We start from the raw sequence: 20109 nt of genomic DNA on the forward strand, positions 1-20109 counted from the left end.
TTTAAGTGGACCGTAGTCGAATCCTGCGTGTCTGGTAAATACAGTTGATGACTGTATTCATTGTCAAAATAATTAACGTAAACTCCTCTGACCATTGGTCGAGCCAGAGTATAACAGAACATTTTTTTTTAAACTTGCAATTGTTCCTCATCCCATCTTTTAACTCTGATTAATTGTTTCCCCTTAAGTGACAGGGTTAACGACCTCTAATGTGGCACAGTTTAATTATAACTGCGTTATAATTCGATCTCCTGCTACAATTGTGCCCTCTCGCTTTAATTCTGGTTACTGGACATCAGCTAGCACCAATTAATTTCCAGTAAGTAGTCTAGGATCAAAACCAGCTTAATAGATATTCAAATATAATGAAATAAATATTAAAATTATATTCATTTATTAGTGATATATATCAATTATGAGTAATATTTTATAGAAATTCTGAAGTTTCGAAATAGTAAAGTCATCATTCGCTTTTCGTGTATTGTATGGATAGTGCAGTTAAATGACGATAGATGGCACTACGAGAAAAGTCACGCGTATCACATCTCTAAATTTTTTTTTTTTTTAATCATCAAACACGTGATTTCTTTTTGTTTCAAGTGGTCAAACTGTGCGATTGTCAGAAAACAGTTCCTCTAATATAATCACATTCGTTTATTAGCAATAATTTTATATTTTAAAATAATATTCAGCTACTCGAACTTGTAAATTCCTTCTTTTATATGACTTGCATTTATGAGTCATGTAAGAAGGAATTCTTTTTAAAGCAATATCTTCGTTAATAACAGTTTTTAAGGCATTTAAAACTCAGTTATTAATGAAGACGTTACTAACTTAAAGTTTAAAAAAATATTACGAAACCAAGACCAAATATATAAAGTTATTAATGTTGGTAACCACACAAAAAAATAAATAAATAAAAAAAACGTTTCCTTTGCGTGCTAATATTTCTTTACCTGTTCATAATTTATAGGTGCAATAAAGGCTGGACAGGAAAGAATTGTGATAAACTAATTGCTGGTAAGTACGCTCATTTGTTGTTCTTTCAACATTTTTTTGGCTTTATTAACTGATTATAGAAATAAATTCTTGAACGTAATCTCCCTAGGAAATGGGGAGATCTGTATACGTGAATTTCTTTCTGAAATTGGCACTGAGGGAAGGGCCTTGAGCAACAACCGTATTCTCAATGAGGAGTTTTGATTTTCTCCAGGATTCCTCCCATACATTAAAAATGATTACCACCAATATCGATCCGAACTAAATCTACGTGGCTTGGATCTCACGGATACCTTATTGGAACAAGATGGAAGCAGCGACCAGAGACAGTTCCTCAGTTCCTTTATAAAGATAGTGAATATGAGAATTTATGGATGGAATCTTTGGATGATGCGAGTTGTATCGTCCGAAGAAAGTTTTAAAATTAATGTACCCATCCTTACATTAAACGAATTTACAAATTACGCCTTTTTGTACCACTTGTTAGATTTTAGCAATTAAGTGATTTTAGAAAGACACTTTAAAACCAGATGCAAAATCGCTGAGAAAATTCGATTAAAATACGACTCACTTTTTGATTCTTGCGACTCAGTCATATTCCAATCCTTTATGTACTGTTTGTTGGTAGCGTACTGTATACATGAACGGTGTTCTATAAATTCATTACTGGCAAGCGTAGCATAAATTGATTACAAACTCGCAGTCGAGAGATTTGTTGAATTAAAGCCGCTTTGGTCAAATCACATCAATTCCAGAGGAATTCATTTAAAACGAACATTTAATGAAATTCTGTAGTTAACACTAGGACAGCCAATTAAAATTATGTGACAAGCAATAACTTACCAAAGGAGAGTGTTGACAAATCATACAGATATCGGGTCATCGATCGTTGGAATTGTGGTGCCGAAGGCACTGGCTCATTACCTATAAAATGCAATACACGAAGCTTTGCTAGAATAAACGAGTAACGTGTTAGCTATGGATATGATGGAACTATCAAGGATATTCATTGAAATTTAACAATTTTACCGTTCGTTATAATTTTCAGAAGAGTTCTTTCAGGTAAAGAATGATCATATCTGTAAATATAGATGGCGCACAGAAGATATTCATGGGGTTGAAAAAGAAGTGTGGAAAGATTAAATGTTCAAATACCGGAACTGTTATGAAGTCAAACAAGGTCTCCTGCCCACTCTAAGATGGGATAGGAGGGATCCTTAATTTAATCAGAACAGTATACATTTCTGTTTAAATAGCATGGAAATAACTGTTTTAATTCTTTTATCCAGCTAGAATGGAGCAGCATACCATAAGAAGACATGTCATGATCGTCTCCGGAGTGATTTGCTGCATAGCGGTTTTTCTCCTTTTTCTGTTCTTTTTCTCACTAAGGTAAGAATTCCCCTTTGTTCTGTATCCAGTATGTCAATTGAAATTTCGAGTATTTAATATAATAATACACTGCCCTACCATTAATATCCGGACACCTGCCTTGAAGACAAAAAAAAAAAAAAAAAAAATAGCTTTTATTGTGTCATTTAATATTTTGTGCTGAAACCTTTTGCTTTTATAACAGCCTTCAATCTTCGTGGCATACTCTCAACCAGCTTTTTTATAAATGTCAGGTGATAGGTTCCTCCACTCGGCCTTTAACGCAGCCACCAGTTCGGCCTTGTTTTTTGGGCGACCCGGACGTGCACGTACCCGACGATCCAATACATCCCAAAGATGCTCGATAAGGTTCAGATCAGCACTCTGGGATGGCCGATCCAACTTTTCCACACCCATGTCCACAAACTACTCTGTTACGACTTGAGCAGTATGACATGACGCGTTGTCTTGCTGATACAGGTATGGGCCTTCCCCGAAGTATTGCCATAATGTTAGAAGTGCATAATTGTCCAGGTTATCCTGGTATTGCACAGCATTCATGGTTTTGTCGATAACGACTAATAGGCCCAATCCAAACCGTGAAAGGAGCCCCATACCTGACACTGCCTCCACCAAACTTCATTATCGGGAGGATACAACCAGGAAGGAACTGTTCCCCTGGCATTCACCACACCCAGGAACGGCCATCAGACTGGTAGAGTGCGAACCTCGACTCGTCTGTCCATACGACTGTTTTCCACTGCTCTACGTCCAGGATTTGCGCTGCTTGCACAATGTTAATCAGCGTCTAGCATTTGTTGAGGTGATCACTTCTGCTGAACTGTTGAGGCAATTCTGTTGAACGTGGCATCTTGCATGCCCACTTTTGCAATTGTCTGTTCGAAGCCCAGTGTGCATATTTATAGCAGGTTCTGTGACATATTGCATGCATGGAGGGGTGTCCGTATATTAATGATAGGGCAGTGTTGCTTTGCACAAGAAAGAAATACACTGAGAATTAAGCCTATATAAACTTTCGGCGTCATAAATATTCTAACTTCTGTATGCCGCTTAGAAATTCCATAGAAGGAATTATTATCCGGAAGTCGTTAGAAATTCACTAATTGAGACTCCCAACTATTTGATGAGGCCAGCAAATCTCGAATCAATGTCAATTTGTTTTACATTTTAAACATATAATTTCTTCGTGATGTTATTGGCTTAGTAGTGCTTTGAGGAGAAACTACAAGTTCCGTAGAAACAAGCCTTCGCTGGGATAATCTCAATATAAAAATAAGTTATGTGATATGGTAACAACATTCTTTATTACACACGCGAGAAATTGTTTTTTTAGATAAAAATAAGTTCTGCAAGTTTATTTTTTAAGCCACTAATATACAATACTGTTTGTTCAATTTTTAGGAGGAGGAGAACCCGTTTCAGAAGAACAAGTACCGATGAAATTTTATAGGACACAGATGAAATTCGTACAGAGGATCAGCAGAAAAAGAAAATTATACCGAGAAACAGTGTGCGTATACGATCCATGATTCAAAAACAGTGAAGTGACTATGGACCCATTCACAATTTGTTGAAGTGGCTCTTTTAAACTTAGCAGCACCTTCTGATACCAAGTGTATACTGCGTGTGGTGATTCAAAAGTAACTTCGCAACTTTAAGTCCCCAATAGGATTGCAGGCATGCGCCGAGTTTGCCCACTATCGACTAGCAGTATGCTTGGAATGGTGTCTTCAGTGACGAATTTCATTTCGCCTTGGGTGCAGATGATAACCGCAATCACGTATGACAACAAAGTGAACAATCGTCCGCTGTTCTTGAACACCACACATCACGAGCGTCATGGTATGAGGCACCCTAAGTTGATAGTCGAGAAGTACAGTCGATAGCATCCTACGATATGTTGTGCTGCCTTTTCTAGCGCATGTACTAGACGGAATCTTTCGACAGTGTAATGCTCCTCTGGTGTTGTCGTGACCTCCGTTTAGCGCTTGCATCACATGATCATACCATGATGTCTCTCGGATAGAAACAGACATGTTACGATCCTCGTGTCCAGGCCCATCAGTAATCCGAATAAATTAAGTCCTTGACTGACCAGCAGTTGTATGGCGAGATGTTCAACAAGCTATCCATCAAATGGATGTTTCGACGTGTAGCGTCAACCATGGGAATTATCCTACCTACTAAACTGGCTCGTGTTGTACACTTTCCTGAAAGATTAAAAATTCTTTTGTTCTGTTACTTGCATCCAACTCATTCTACTTGTATTTTTCTGTAACTGTAAGCTGAATCCGTCGTTCCTTCTGGGTGTCGCAATTTTCATGTCTTAGAAATTTGTCATTTGCAGAGAATTCAATATAATGGATATTGAGCTTAAAAATGCAGAATCTTCATGACATCACAACTAAGAAGTACCCATGTCTATATAATACAGTCCGGAGTTCTTTATGCCACTGACTTCGGAACCTGCGGCACTGTCCACGACTAATAAAGTTTATGCAGACAAATTGTGAAAGTTCACACATGTATTAACTATAAACACGACCACTACTCTCATCATCGAAATACTACTGATATGGCATACTCACTTCGAATTCCACGTCTTTCAACCCTCGTGAACACCACATTAAACTGGTCACTAGACTTTTTTTTTTTTATGTAAACCCCAAACATGAGAGGTATTAGAATCCATAGTACTTAGTACCGTGCTTAGGTTGGAGGTTGAGAAGACGAAAGAAGATATTTGTTGACATTGGACTTGAACTTCTGTAGATTGTAATTTTCAGGAAATGCGTATTGAAGGAAGGTTGTTCCAGAAAACGGCAGTTGAATTAATAAATGAGGAAGATGAAAAGTTGGTTCTCTGAATTTCAAGTTGGACAGTAAATAGATGTTGGCTGGTGGCGAAACGTGTTCGGACTGTTTTTAAAGGGAGAGAAAGAGGGAATTATAGAAGCCAATTCAGAAGAACAGTGCCCATGGAAGTATCTGTAGAAGAGGCATGCAGCAGAAACAGTACGTCTATGAGAAAGCGAGTGAAGAGACACTGTTAGAGATGAATCATTAATTAACCTAACTGCCCTCTTCTGAATGGAATCAAGAAGCCTGAGAGAGGTTTTGGGGGCACCACCCCAGATGTGGGAACAATATTCCATGGCAGGGCGGATTTGCGATTTATACAGAGTGAGCAGCTGTTTGGAAGAAAAGTAACGCGGAGAACGAAAGAGAAAACCAAGTTTTTTAGATGCAGAGGAAGCAATATTTGTAATGTGCTTATGCCAAGAGAGATTAGAAGTCAGGGTAATCCCCAAAAGAGATACATCATTTTGCCTAGAAATTGGAGTGTCACTAAAGATAAGCATAGGAACAGAAGAATCCTTTTTGCGAGATATAAGACAAGACTGAGTTTTAGAAGGGTTGAAATCAACTAAGTTGTCTTTGCCCCACTGGAGAATTACCTAAAGATCGGCATTTAAGGAACTGGTAATTTTCGAGAAGTTGAAGCTGATTGAAAAGGACAAGGTTTCTTAAAATGGAAAGTGGAATGCAATGTGCTATCATCGGCAAAACTATGGATAGGATTTCCAGTCAATGGAAGAAGGTCATTAATATATAAGAGGAAAAGAGTGGGGGAAAGAACTGAACCTTGGGGTAAACCGGCACTAGTGGAAAAGTTAGAAGACAGAGAGCCATCTACCATCATCCTCAGTGAGCGATCAGAGAGAAAACAGAATAACCAATTACTAAAAACGGTTGGCAAACCATAAGATGGAAGCTTGTTTAGAAGACCTTTATGCCAAACACGATCGAAAGCCTTTGAGATGTCAAGAGCAACTACTTGTGTTTCACCGAACCTTTCCATTGAGTTAGTCCATAAATGGGTAACATAAGCCAGAACGTCACCAGTGGATCGACACTGACGGAATCCATACTGGCGATCGTTGATCAGACGGAAGGTTTCTAGGTAGTGTAAGAGTTGGCGGTTAATTGATTTCTCCATTACTTTAGAAAGAGTAGAAGTAATTGCAATGGGACGATAATTGGATGGGAGGGATTTGTCACCCTTTTTAGGAACTGGCTGGATATGAGCAAATTTCCAAGCTGAAGGAAAAACACCTTTGGAATAAAAAAGTGACAAAAGGCGGCAAAGAATAGGAGAAAGTTCAGGAGCACAGGTTTTGAGAACAAGTGGAGAAATACCATCGGAACCTGGAGCTTTCTTAGCATCAAGATTTATCAAAATCCGTCTGACATCCTTTTGACAGAAGACCACAGGAGGCATTGAATGGAGCGTGTTGAGAATGGTGGGAGGTGTTTTACCAAGCTCATTAATATATGAGTTGGAAGAAAAATGGGATGCTAGCAGGTCAGCTTTATCCTTGGCTGAAGTGACAACAGAACCATCTGGTTTGGATAGAAGTAGGAGCAGAGATGGGCAAAAGTTGCGGCCAATAGCTTTGGCAAGGGACCAGATTGCTCGGCTACCATTAGGGCAAAAAGCAAGTTTTCTACTCTTAGTCTGTTCAAACTCTAGTTTGGACTGATTAATAACTGCTTTACAATTGTTGCGAGCTTTGGTGTAGGCAGAAAATGAAACTGAAGAATTAGAAACAAGCCAATTACGATATGCAACGTTCTTCTCTTCAACAGCCTTAGCACATTTATTGGAAAATCAAGGTTTAGATAAAGGACGAGATTTTAAAGTGGAGTGTGGGAGAAAGGATTCCATTCCTGCAAGAATAATTTCACTGACACGATCTGAGAAAACGTTGACATCAAGTTTTGAAACAATAATCCAACCAAGGAAAAGAAATCTCGCAGGTCATCCCATTGTGCATTCTTGTAATGCCAAACACGAGGTTGGGAATAGCCATGAGGTAAAGGCTCCATTGGAGAAGAGACAATCACCAAGTTGTGATCTGAAGTGCCTAAAGGACATCTCATTTCGACCGTGTACTTAGAAGGGTTGTTTGTGAGAAAAAGATCAAGCGTGTTGGCTGTATGATTAGGATTGTCCGGTATTCTTGTAGGTAAATGAACAATCTGTGCAAGGTCATTAGTAATTGCAAAAGCCTCAGCATCTCGACCAGCTGGGTCAGTGTGACTAGAAAACGGAAGCCAGCTGGAGTTGTGAACATTAAAATCACCAAGGAAAATTGTCTCACTGTTAGGAAAGTTGGACAGAAGAAAGTCAAGTTGCAAGGAGAGGAAGTCAAAGAGCTCCAAGTGATTAGTGGAGTTGGGAGAACGGCAGGGACAATAGATGAATTTGACACAATGAGGTAGAGAGATTTTAAGCCAGGGAAGATCCCAAATTGTCTGTGACAAGGAATATCAGAACAGACATATGCATAAGTACCACCTTTGAGGCGAAAGTAATCATACAGCGAATAATTTGGGCATCTGGGATGAGCAGTAGTTGAGTCAACCGATAACTGAGATTCTGTCAGAAAAAGTGCATGGGGTTTGGCAGATGGTAAGTGGAAATGGACATCGTTGAGATTGGAATTGAGACCACGTATATTTGTGAAATGAATTAGGAAGTGCTTGGGAGGTTCAGGTCTTATCGCAGATAACCTTGTTCTATTAGTTTGACAATTCATGGTGTATTCAATAGTAAGAAAAGTGAGTGGGACATGCTGTATGAAGTATTGAAATCTTTGGATATGGTGTACACATGGTAAGAACATATCCAGATCCTTGACATAACGTGGCCTTGACAATGCTCTCTGCATACACACTACTCGGACTCCCTCCAGTCACTAGCAAGATTATACCCTAACTGATCCGGAAGCCTCCTAGAGAGTTACCGATAGGTTCAGTCCGGTGTACTAACTAGCGGCCGGCTTGCGAACACCGTTTTAGAGCTGTACCCTCGAAATGTAAGGAAGATTGGATCTCGCCACGACGTTCATCATAACCTCAAAAGTCATCAATCATACTGCATGATGGAAGAGATAGGGAAGGGTTGACCGGAACTTAGCTCTAGAGACTAAACATGAGTTCCACCACTTCAAGCCTCCAATAAGCAAAGTGGTGGTATTTCACCGGTTGATGAGAGTCATCTATCACCTAGACTAAACTTTGTCCCAAATTCCTAAGCATACCATTAGCTCATTCCAATTACGAGGGGCATTTAACAAGTTTGCTGCCCGAGTATGAAAGTTCAAGTCAGAAAATTTTTGTGAATGAGGGAAAACGGACAAAAATCAGTCATGTGATCATCCAATATTTGGGGGAAAGAAAAAAAAAAGACTAACGCTAAAAGAAATTCACGAGAATATGGTTACAACAATGAGTAAACATGCTGTTTCTTGTTCGTTAGTTAAAAAGTGGGCAGCAGAACTTAAATTAGGGAGAGCCTGGAAGAGGACCCGCCACGTCTATCACGCCAGAAGTCGATAGTATAATCTGGTGATCAATAAGTAACAGTTCGGTGCATTGCCAACACCTTGGGCATCTCAGATGAACGAGTGTACCACGTAATAACAGAGGTTCTAGCTATGAAAAGGAGTCAGCGCGATGCGTCACAAAGTTGACACCAGATCAAAAACGCACAACAGTTTAAGTGAACATTTGCATCGTTTTCAAGCAGCTACAGCATATTTCCTTGCCAGGCTTGCGACTATGGATGAGACGTCGTGTTCATCAGTTTCAGCATTATTTTACTACTTGGTAAAATGATGCTTAAGAGCATTGGCCAAGCCACGATAGGTATGACGTTAACTGCACAACCATGGTAACTCCCTCTGAAGTATTTCTAATGGTTTTTGGTCCTGCACTATCTCAGTTATGTTTACCGATTCTCTAGTCAGCTCATTAAGGATGCCTTCGATATTTCTTTCCGCTGTCAACAGTTCCATTAATTGCGGTCTATATCTGGTTTGGGTTAATGGTAGTGGTCTTTTATTGGCAGACGATGTACATTTGATTTTGGGTGTTCCATTCCTGTTTTGTCGAAAGGACATAACTCGCTAGCGATGACCTACAATTACACCCGTTTTGAAGACTTATAAAATGCTTTTTTCGTTGTGTCAATGTGTGCGTACACCTTTTATATTCTACTTAACTGCTACTATTATCCGTCATGTGACCACTAAAATAACTATTAGTTTTCTGAGCTGATATATCACAAAACATTCTGTACTGTGTGTTTGAAAACGCAGCTTTTTTTTTTTTTTATTTACGGCACAAAACTAAGGATGGCTCTTGGAAAGGCCTTTTATTTACAAAGCTTCCTTAAAATTTAGTTTTAGATATCCATCTTTCTTCCGCTGTCTTACGAATATTTCGACGAGTGAAAGTTTATATTGTTATGGGTATTGCACCTCGGTAATGAGGCAGCCCTGGTTCCCCAAGAAGAGCATGTCTGAAACAGTGTGCCATAACAAAGGAATGGAAGTATACACTGCAAGGACAGAATTCATGGGATACGTTGTTCGTGGGCAACGCGAACCTGTCACCCCCTCACACTAAACGAACCCATAGCTTGTAGGTATATAGGTACACTGCATTCATGCAGGCGTAATTCGATGTCAATATGGATAAACGTCGTGAGTTAAGACTTTGAAAGAAAGAATGATTGTTTCATTGTTTCAGCCAACTGGAGAGCGACAGTGGCACAAATCACCGCCGACTTCAACGAGAGGTGCCAGAAACGTCTCCACTAAGACAATTAGCAGATCATTAGCCGCAATAGGTTATGGGAGCTGCCTAATCACAGGAGTCCATTTTGCTAACACCACACAGGACTATGCCTCAACTGGAGCAAAAGAACGTCGGCACCGGACCTTGGATGATTGGAGACTGGTCTCCTGGTCCGATGATTCTCGTTTACAGTTATTTCGAGGGGATGCGAGGGTGCGTATCTAGCGGACCCCACACGAAGCTGTGCACCCATCCTGTCAACAAGGAACTGTTCATGGAGGTGGACGGTTGGTAATGGTCTTAGGTGTATTCATTGGCACACGTTGGGACCTCTGAACGGTCCAGGTTACGTGTCCATCCTTGCAGGCCGTCTGCATACTTTCATGGTCATCGTGTACCCACAGGACAACGGGACTTTTAGCAGAAGAATGCGACTCCCCACAGATCGGTGGGGACTAGAAAATGGTTCTAAGAGCATTCCACAGATGATTTTACCATGGCATGGCATGCTTATTATTTGGTGTTTTAGGAGCATTAGCAACTAAGGCCATATTGCTCCGGGAATGGCTTGCCTGTTCAACGGACATGAACCCTGTGGAGCATCTTGGGTGCTGGAAAGGTCCACTCAAGCTTTGGTCCCCACCCAGGAATGCGACGGAATTATGTACAGCGGTGCAGCAGGCATGGATGGAAATACCTATGGAACGCTTTCGTGAACTGGTGGATTCAAGGCCTCTGCGTGTGACTGCCCTTATCTCGGCGAAAGGTGGACCTACCGTTACTAGGTAGGTATCCCATGATTTCTATCCACTCAGTGTACAGTACTTCTTTGAAGGTTTGGTTTGAAGTGCAAGACAGAGCAAACTCGTTGAAAAATGAGACTGCATAGTGTAGCAAACTTAGTTGGATGCGAGATATCTACACAACCAAAAAACTTTTTCCATCGACTATTTCATCAATTATACAGGAAAATCAGTTTGTGGTATTTATTAAATATTGGTCAGTGCAGTAATTTTATTTCTACCACCCTGATTAATTAATATTTAAATTTTTTCCCACCCAAAAATCGGTCTTAAGATTGCATACGTGTAGTTTCTAGTTCTATCCGAACACCCTAGTCCACAGAAATAAGTGCTAGCTTTCCTAAAAACTTCAGCCGTCTTGAGACAAGGTGGCCATCGAAGTTAAGCTCCAACCACCGAGGACGGATATACAATACCGTATATTCTGGCTCAAGTTACCTCTGAAGCACTATAAAATCAAATCCTAAAACTAACTAAAGTACGTTCCTAGTATTAGAAAGACACGAATTAATACCAATATATTTACAATTTATTACAGTTTTTCACCAATACACATTGTTATTCAACTCCGAAAAGTCATCTTCATTGGATGAAGAGAGTACATGGAATTTGTTGAATTCGGGTTTAAGTTAAACTCAATTTCTTATGAAAAATTGAGCTTCCATATCGAGGCCTAGTTTACATACACCAATTTGCAGTCCAGTACTAAACAGATGGAGGGATCCAAGAGTAGACTGTTGGGGGACTATTTCGATTAACATCTCGAGTGTAAAGTAAGCTTCATAATTGTCTAGAATTTAATCTTTTTTCCTTAAGAGAAGCTTTACATCATATCGAACTAGGCCTTAAGTGTATTGGAGTGGTGTGCTTTGTTATTCTAACAGAACTGCGAAGAATAAAGGGAAACATCAGTAAAGAGAATATTGCAAAATAGCAAACATTTTATTAATTAGTAAATACTTCGAAATATACAAACGATTTCTCTAATACAAATTAAAGTTGGAGTAGCCAGTTAAAAGAATTAAACGTGAACGTCCCATTCGGTCTTCTTGAAGTCATGGCTCAGCACTGAAACAAAAAGTAAAAATGATTAGCATTTAAAAGTTGCGGAGAATCATAAGTGTTTCAAGTTGAGTTTATTCATTGTAATGCCCAAACTATTTTAAAGTAGCAAGCCAGCAGATGGTGCATAATAATTATTGGAAAAATCCAAGATGCCCATTATGATGCAAAGCTGAAGGCCATTTTAAAACCCTTTGATGGAAGTGATAAAACTTATATTGGAAAAACAGATTTGCTCGGCGCTTTGAAAAGATGGGGGAAGGGTGAAATTTTACTCCCAAAATACGCTCCAAATCACAACTTCATCTATATCACTTTTGTAAAGTGATATAAGTTAAAAAAGATTAGCTAACTCAACGACTGTCTTGGGTCCAGATTACTAGCGATCAACAAATTTTGAAAAGTTTATTTCAATAAATGCCTTGCAGTTAAGTTATGCATTCTGGTTTAGGGAGGGAAGACCTGTAGATCTTTAAAACGACCAACTGCAATGAAATTAAACTTACCGTAAAACGGTTATCGAATTCCAAGCCACCTGTATATTGTGACGAAGTACAATCTGATGAGACAATATACCACCATGATAGGGACAACGAAAAGGCATTCGAAGCACTCGTAACCTATGGTGTGATTAATTATAGGCCCAAAGATGAAGTCTGCAACTGTGAACGCTGCTTCTAACGAGTATGCAGCGATGTTATACAGCAGTCGAAACAGGGAAAGTAGAATTGTGGTTCTCCTCGGCACTGGTGGTTCGTCCACGTGAGGTTGAGCTGTAAGGGAATTAATGAAAATATTCAGAATTAGATAAAACCCGAAAATAAAGGTTTAGTTCAAATATTAGTTTTTAAACGACTAGGTGTCTACAAGAACTTTAATACGATCGAATTTAACCAATAAATGAGGAAGACGAAGTTTATTCAGTGAAAAAAAACTATTTTGAATTTGGGAGCTCGTTGATCACTCGTCTCACTGGGAAAACAGGTGTATTAAGAGTTAATTGCTACCAAAACTCCTAAATACCATAACAGTCAGCTAAGCTCATTTTAGCAAACTAAGAGCAGTAACACTTGTTTACTAATTTAAATTCTTGCAACCGAATTTAGACTGAAAAAAAAAAATGGGCTTATTCAACTCCACTAATATTTAGAACCGCAGATGACGCGGTAAATGCGAAGTCATTCACTTAACTTATGTTGTAATCAACTGTTCGAGGAAAAACCATCCTACGTACGTGTCATGCTGGTTGATAAGCCAGCATGACGAATTCGGACATTATTCACAATCGACCTGGAGCCTGTTGAATGAGAACAGTTTTCTGATGGAATTAATAGTTCCAATAGGATGGCTAGTCGTTGCTTCTTAGGGATTCGTGTGGGGGTCGATGGCGTAGTTAGGGTTTCCACAATGTGCTGGAAGGACGTTAAATAGGTGGTGGTGGAAACGAGCGATGCGCTTGTGTAGAAGGTCCGCTTTTGCAGACTGTCAAACGGTTAGGCTGTCTACCCTGGGCGAAAAGTAACGAGATATCGAAATCCATTTGTAAAATACTGTCGCTTCAAAGACCTCAGCAAAAACTTTAAATGCTACTGAATGATAGCGATCACATTTGTACCTCACCTTCCCTACCAACCTCAAGTCAACAGCTCTTTAACAGAGCTTGTAGTTAACCAATCGCAGGCAGAGGAACCAGACTTTCTCCCAGAGTTATTTGCCTTTTTTTCTCTGCATCCCCATAAAAGATGAAGTCGTCCGGCAAGCATAGATCTATATGGATAGGAATAATTTGTTTCGAAAAATTTCCGAAACTAAGAGGGTCGAAGTGTCTACTAACGCATTGCCAATTTTGGAATAAGTTAAATTTGATTATTTTATGATTAGAGAAGCCACTAAGAATCTAATAACTTCATTCTGGCAGTTAATTACTAATAAACACGGTTTGTGTTGACTTCAGTAAACAGATTCTAGCAAATCAGAAGTGGGCCACTTCAGTACGTATCATCAAGCCTCTTGATAAGTTTGGACAGGCTAAGTGTAGTACTCGTATTACCCCGTGTAATGTGTTGATATTCCAAATGAGTGCGACACGAATAGATAACAAGCGACTCATTTTATTTTGAAAGTTTTTCATGCACATTAAGTAAAATGAATGTCTGCAATCATTAACAACAAGATAAGGGTAAAATAGTTTAATGGGTATGCAGAAGGGTTATAAATATGGTTAAGTTTTGAGATACTGTACTAGTATTTTCATACAATTCTCAGCTATCCTATTTGAACTGCGATTTAGAATTGTCATAGCCCTAAACTGGTGCTTTGTGTTCCATGGTACACAAAGAACTTTGTATTTCAAATGTTGGAGTTGGGCAGTACATTCAACACATGGTGATTGTGGATAACTAACGCTTCTAACAACAGGGTAACAGATGAGCTTGCAACTTCTTTTACCCTGATCATTTTTCCTTAAAGAGGGAGGGAGGGAAGGGTTTTTATAGCAGACTGCTACTTAACACCTGTAAACTTCACAAGCGCTGAAAGTAGTAAAGTTTCGCAACTGAGTGGTGCATTAGAAGTTAATAAAAATATGCTTCTTTGCAATTCAGTTTAAAGTAATCAACTGTTTGAATGTTCAATATTTCAAGTATTTACCATAATAGAATGACAATCGAAACACGAATATGCAAGTTGTGTGGACAACTTACACTGAAAAGCCTCGTCATTATGTTACAAACACTCATTTCATAAAGTTCCACGAACAGGTCACATCTTTTGTCATCCCTGACACAATAGTTTTGCTGTTTGGAACAGTGGCAATGCAATTAAGTTCATGAAAGCGGAAACTAAGCAGCTTCTAAAGCTACGTTTACTGGAAGGTTAGTTGATATTGTTTGGTGGGTGCGAGGACTGTCGGAGTTAAAGAAAACCTGCACCCCAACCTGAAATGGATTAACCAGCAACTTGATGCAAAACTAATGGCAAACCCACTGATAAAGAAAAGGCAGAATTAAGAGTTTTAAGTATGACAGATGAGGAGAATCTATTCGAGTTTTCTGAAATAATCAACTATTTAAAAACTACCACGGACACTAATGGAAGATATGCATAAGTAATTCCCTACAGTACTGGGATTCATTTGTGGCAATATTCCCTCTAAATCCTTAGGACAGAAATCCATTCGGATTTTGGAATACGATGGCGGTCCACAGGGAGTGTGTATTCCAGAATATTTGTCAGGGATATTCATTACGCTAAATAATAGCAGTTTGGGGAACTATTTTCCCAACGCGTTAGTCAATGCTAGATTCAGCCATAGACCACACCAGCGAGTTTTGACTGGTCACGTGATTTTCCCTTAGTTCGCAGACTACAAAGACTTGAAATAAGCGCTTAGCTAGATAAGATACAAAAGTATCTTATCTAGCTAAGCGCTTATTTCACACAGTACAAATGAGATATTAACCGAATTGCTGAAATTTAAGTATTAGTATCCAAACTAATATAGTGTTGGGGGAAGAATCCAGGCAGGCTAACCGCTACTTTTACAATTCTTGCTAATTCCAGAATCTGAAGCAAAGCTCTAACTTATCTGTAGCAAAGTTCTAATCCTTCAGATTATCAGGCAAATAAGCCTGAATAATAGTACGATAAATTATTCAGATGCTATACGTTCCATTGTGTACGGTGGGGGTGTTAAGGCAAAAATTACCCCCCATAATTGAAGTATTCAGTTGTTTAACTTAAAGCAGGAGTCTTGAATATTTCTGATAATTTCGAACTGGATTTATTAGGCTTTAATTTGAGAAATGCACTTTAAATTCAAGGTGGCATGCAAGCAGTATGGAAATCTCGATATACAATTGCACAGCGCAAGAAAGTGCATTTATGCAAATGTTAAAATGCAATTCTAGACGAATTTGTTAATTTATTAACAAGAAATCTTCTTGATCATTAAAGGATGGTAACGAATTAAGTACTTTTTATCAATCGCTCAAAATTCTTAAGATGAAGTAACGAGAGAAGACCAAACCAGACAAGAGGTGTTTAGTACATATGATGCCATTTGGGGGTTGAACTAGATTTTGGTTGATAGTGGACGAACAATACGTTTATTCTGGACTCAAAAACTCTAACTTTTATGCTTAAATACTGAGGATTACTGTTGTTTCGCACGCTGCTTGCAGAAAACGTTTACGAAACACAGAAAACTGAAGATTTCCCAGTTCAAAAATGAAGTAGGATGGTTAAACAACCGAAATTTATGACTACATTCATTCAGTTCATTGCAATGCAAATAGCTCTTTCAGTCTAAACTAGCATCTAAATTACTTTACACAATACCTACTTTAATATAAAAATAAATCGTAAAAGATAAATAAGCGTATATAAAAAAACAATCACGAAATTTCACAATTACCTTCATCTTCTTGATTATTTGTTGGTCTTTCGTCGCTTGAAGACGATGGGACGTCATTATGTTCCATACTGGCGTATTCTTCGCACTACACGACCACATTTTATTTCTTCAATATATCTACCGCCAGAGGGAGTACGTAAAATCAAACAGAAACAAGTAATGGGAAATACAAACATTAGATTTTATTTTCAGCATTCGTATAATCACATATCTATTGGTTGTTTCTGTTTTGTTCCAAGACGTATCGTGTCTGTAAGCTGCGTGACCTTTAAGTTCAGATTTTGGGTATAAAAACCCAGTAATTCCCGTCCCAGATATTGAATTACTCAACCACACTGTAAAAAAACACAAAGCGTTCACTACTCTAGATGGTCGAATTCAGTTCTTTTCCACGTGCTGTGTAAGGACAGCAATCCTATTCATTCTATCGACCATGAAGATAACATGTTAATAAAAAAATGTTGTTGTAGTGAGGTTTCAGGAGCATCAGTGTATACTGTCTGTAAATCGCGTGTGTTCTGAGGTCGATTTTCTGTTTCCTGGACGAAAAACCCGAGTTTCCGAGAGAGAAAAAACCATGCTACTCTCGCCTGAAACCGACTAACTCTGCCACGTTGTGGAAAAGGCCCATCAAGATAGTGCATGCTATATCAACAATTTAGAGAAAAGAATTCTGGTGATATTTAAGTGTTTGAGCTCGAATTGGGAGAGCAGTAAGATGAACAAAGAACTGAAGGTGATCACTGACGTCTGTTTAGGCTAACTTAGACCAAAATGATTCTGCCTTTGTTATACCGATACCTAATAATTGAAATTTAACATTCATCCAATTAAGATGTCTATTCAATTCTAGCAAGCAGTCAATATTCTTACTAACCAGTTCAAATTTTCGATATTGGAATCACTTATGGAAATACAGTCAATTAGCAAGCCTTTCACTCTGTGAAATGATCTCAGCTTTGTTATGTCGGGTTCCTTTTCTCAGTCTGTTAATTATCGACCAAGATCAATAATTAATACAGTGAAACTATAATAATTATTGAAGTTCATTGATTTGGTTAATTAATTTCGTATTCGGTATCTAAGTATATTAGCCTTATTTGCTTTGGCACAAAAACAAATTATACGCAACGCACACAATTAGTTCCAATGAAAACTCACAGAACTGAATATAACAGCTGTTTTATCAAAAAAGGACCGTTAATGAACCGAAATATTTTACCAGTTTAAGACAAATTTCTCTTTTCTTTTATGCAGAACGGTAGTCCTTGGGTAATTGCGTATGAAGAGTACACAGGGAGTGGAAGCAATTGATCTATATTATTGTCCAACTTATTAATACGTGTTGGAGAATAATTATTGGGACACTGACAGAATCAGCGAATATAGTTATAGATATTGTTAGAGAAAATGATTTTATACGTGGTATGACCAGCCTTAAGAATTGCAAAAATATGACCAGTTTCAATGGCTACAATTTTGTGAAATACACATCACCAAGGTCTTTTTTTTCAACGTGGCTGAGTCAGTCGGTCTCAGGCGAGGGTGGCATGGTTTTTTCTCCTGGAAACTCGAGTGTTTCGTCCAGCAAACAGAAAATCGACCTCAGAACACGCAATTTATAGACAATATACACGGAGTAAAATGGCCTTAGTTGCTGATGCTCCTAAAACCCAACAACAACAACAACAACAGCCTTCAATAATAGCATCCTTTATTGTGTATACGAAGCAATCAACGATTTTTTCCCAAATGTTTTAATTATTTTAGTAAAATATAATGTAGAGGGCGCAAGAGAAAATCCTCAATATGCAAAGAAAGGAATTAGAAAATATTTAAATAAAATATTCACTTAGGAATATACACAAAGTAGCAGAAAATCATTTTTAGATATAATTATAGAATATTAAAAATTAAAAAAAAAGGAATTATAGGAGATGAGCAACTAAAATTATAAAACTATAGAAAGGGTAAATAAATTGGATTAGAAGAGTGAAGACCTTGGGTTAAACTAAAAGCAAGCAGTGGTACAAAATTTATTCGCAAAGCAGGAACTCATTAAGTTCATCGAGTTTGAAATCGTTGTCCGAGGGGACTGTACCATTAATGATTAAACTTGCTACGATTTCGAAGGATTTATGTGGTTCGGGGCTGCTGCATTAATCATTGCGGTAATTAACACGAACGCCAGGATATAAAAAAATAAAAGAAAACAAGAAAAATCTTCATTCGGTAATCTTTTTATGGAAACTGGCTTATTTTTGGTGCTAACATAGCTAAGGCCATAAAACGCCAGTGAGTTGGGTATGGAAAGTAGATTTGTTCTATGGTCGGCTTGCGTGTTTATCTGTATGAGAAACAGTTTTCTATGGAGGGGGGTGGGGAGATGGAGGGCTGTGTAACCTTCTCCCAACATTTTCAGATCTTATGATTATATTTAAAATGTTATTTTAGAATTTCGGTTTCTGTTAAGACTAATAATATAATAACAATTCAATTATTAAGTAGGTTTTTAAATATTCGAAATATTATTTTATTATTATTTAAAATTTTTATTTTAATTAGGTAGCAGGCCATTTCCTTCTTGTCGATGAGGGTTATGTCTAGTCTCTTGTGTGGAATCATCTTGTCCCTTATGATGGCATGGTTCCAGTGCAGTCTGTTAGTAGAAGTCTCATAGTATGGCCTGAGGCTTATAATATGGTAAAATTCCTTTGATTAACTGGTATTTTTGCGCTAGCTTCTGATGCATCATCCTGGCCACCTGGTCGTGTCTGTGAGTGTCCTCCGTCTGGGTGATCATATTGCACCCTATGGTGATGTGCTGATCGTTTCTGGGGTCAAGTGGCATCGTCGATCTATGTCTTCTGTTACTCTGGTTCCTTGGCAATGTATTTCCTGTAGTTCCTGGTGTTGATCACCTGTTCATGGATGGCCAGCATGAATCCTTCGGTCTGGGAGAAGAGCCTTCCGTTCGTGAGTCAAGCGTTGGAAGCCATGCTATCTATGTAGTCTTGATGGAGGTCATTGTACTGTCTGCCATGTAGTGTCTTCTTTTTCGCTCATCTTTCTGCCTTTGTTTCTTTTATGTGTGTCAGTTTGGTCCCCTTGTGGAGGTTGACAGTTGTGTGCCGTTTGTCTATCTTTCTTATGACTTAGTAGATTGGTTCTGTGTTTTCCTGGAAGTAATCCCGCAAGTTCTTAATCGCCTCCTACTCTTGTAAAATAAGGTCAGTCAATCCTAGTCGATCTCATAATCTCTTCCTGGTATTATTATTATTATTATTATTATAAAATCTCAGAAACAGAACTTGCCAATATCCAAACAGAAAAACCAACTAAAAAATGATTTTCTGTTAGTTAAAATAGACCCATCAGAATTTTCAAAAAGTTTCAATAAATAATTTCTAAAATGAAAAGATACGTTCGCTGAAGATTTATTGGTTTACTGACCTTCAGTTCCCTTTAAAGGTTTTCATTGAATTAATGTTAATTAGAATTCGAATTTCAGTTGTCACAGTACAAAGCCAACGTTTACAAGCTTCGAAATGACGGCTGTATGGGTAGACTTCAAGCCTTTTGCCATTGATTCTTTTCGCAGTTCATCCCATTCTTTTCAATGATTAATTTCAATTGAATTTTTTCAGCGTTATATATCATAAACTTCATAAACCTGACAGCCAGCAATCTGATTGCCGCATACAGCTGCTAAAAGACAAAGAGAGCCGATGTTTAGAGGCTTCACAATTGACAGACGTGTCCAATGTCAGTACTGAGTGTTCTATTCAACGG

At 38.3% G+C, this 20109-nt stretch overlaps 1 long non-coding RNA gene across 1 annotated transcript; it reads right to left on the minus strand.

Annotated features, from left to right (window-relative positions):
• Window positions 1-11753: 11753 nt before the first annotated feature.
• LOC150080457 (uncharacterized) lies at window positions 11754-12649 on the minus strand. Its single transcript, XR_016547423.1, has 2 exons — window positions 12410-12649; window positions 11754-11909 (listed from the first exon to the last, which is right to left on the minus strand). It is a non-coding gene; the product is annotated as an uncharacterized LOC150080457 (long non-coding RNA).
• Window positions 12650-20109: the final 7460 nt, after the last annotated feature.

This window comes from Mastigoproctus giganteus, chromosome 9 (assembly GCF_048544385.1).
Source record: "Mastigoproctus giganteus isolate SK-2022 chromosome 9, ASM4854438v1, whole genome shotgun sequence".
NCBI lineage: Eukaryota > Metazoa > Arthropoda > Arachnida > Uropygi > Thelyphonidae > Mastigoproctus > Mastigoproctus giganteus.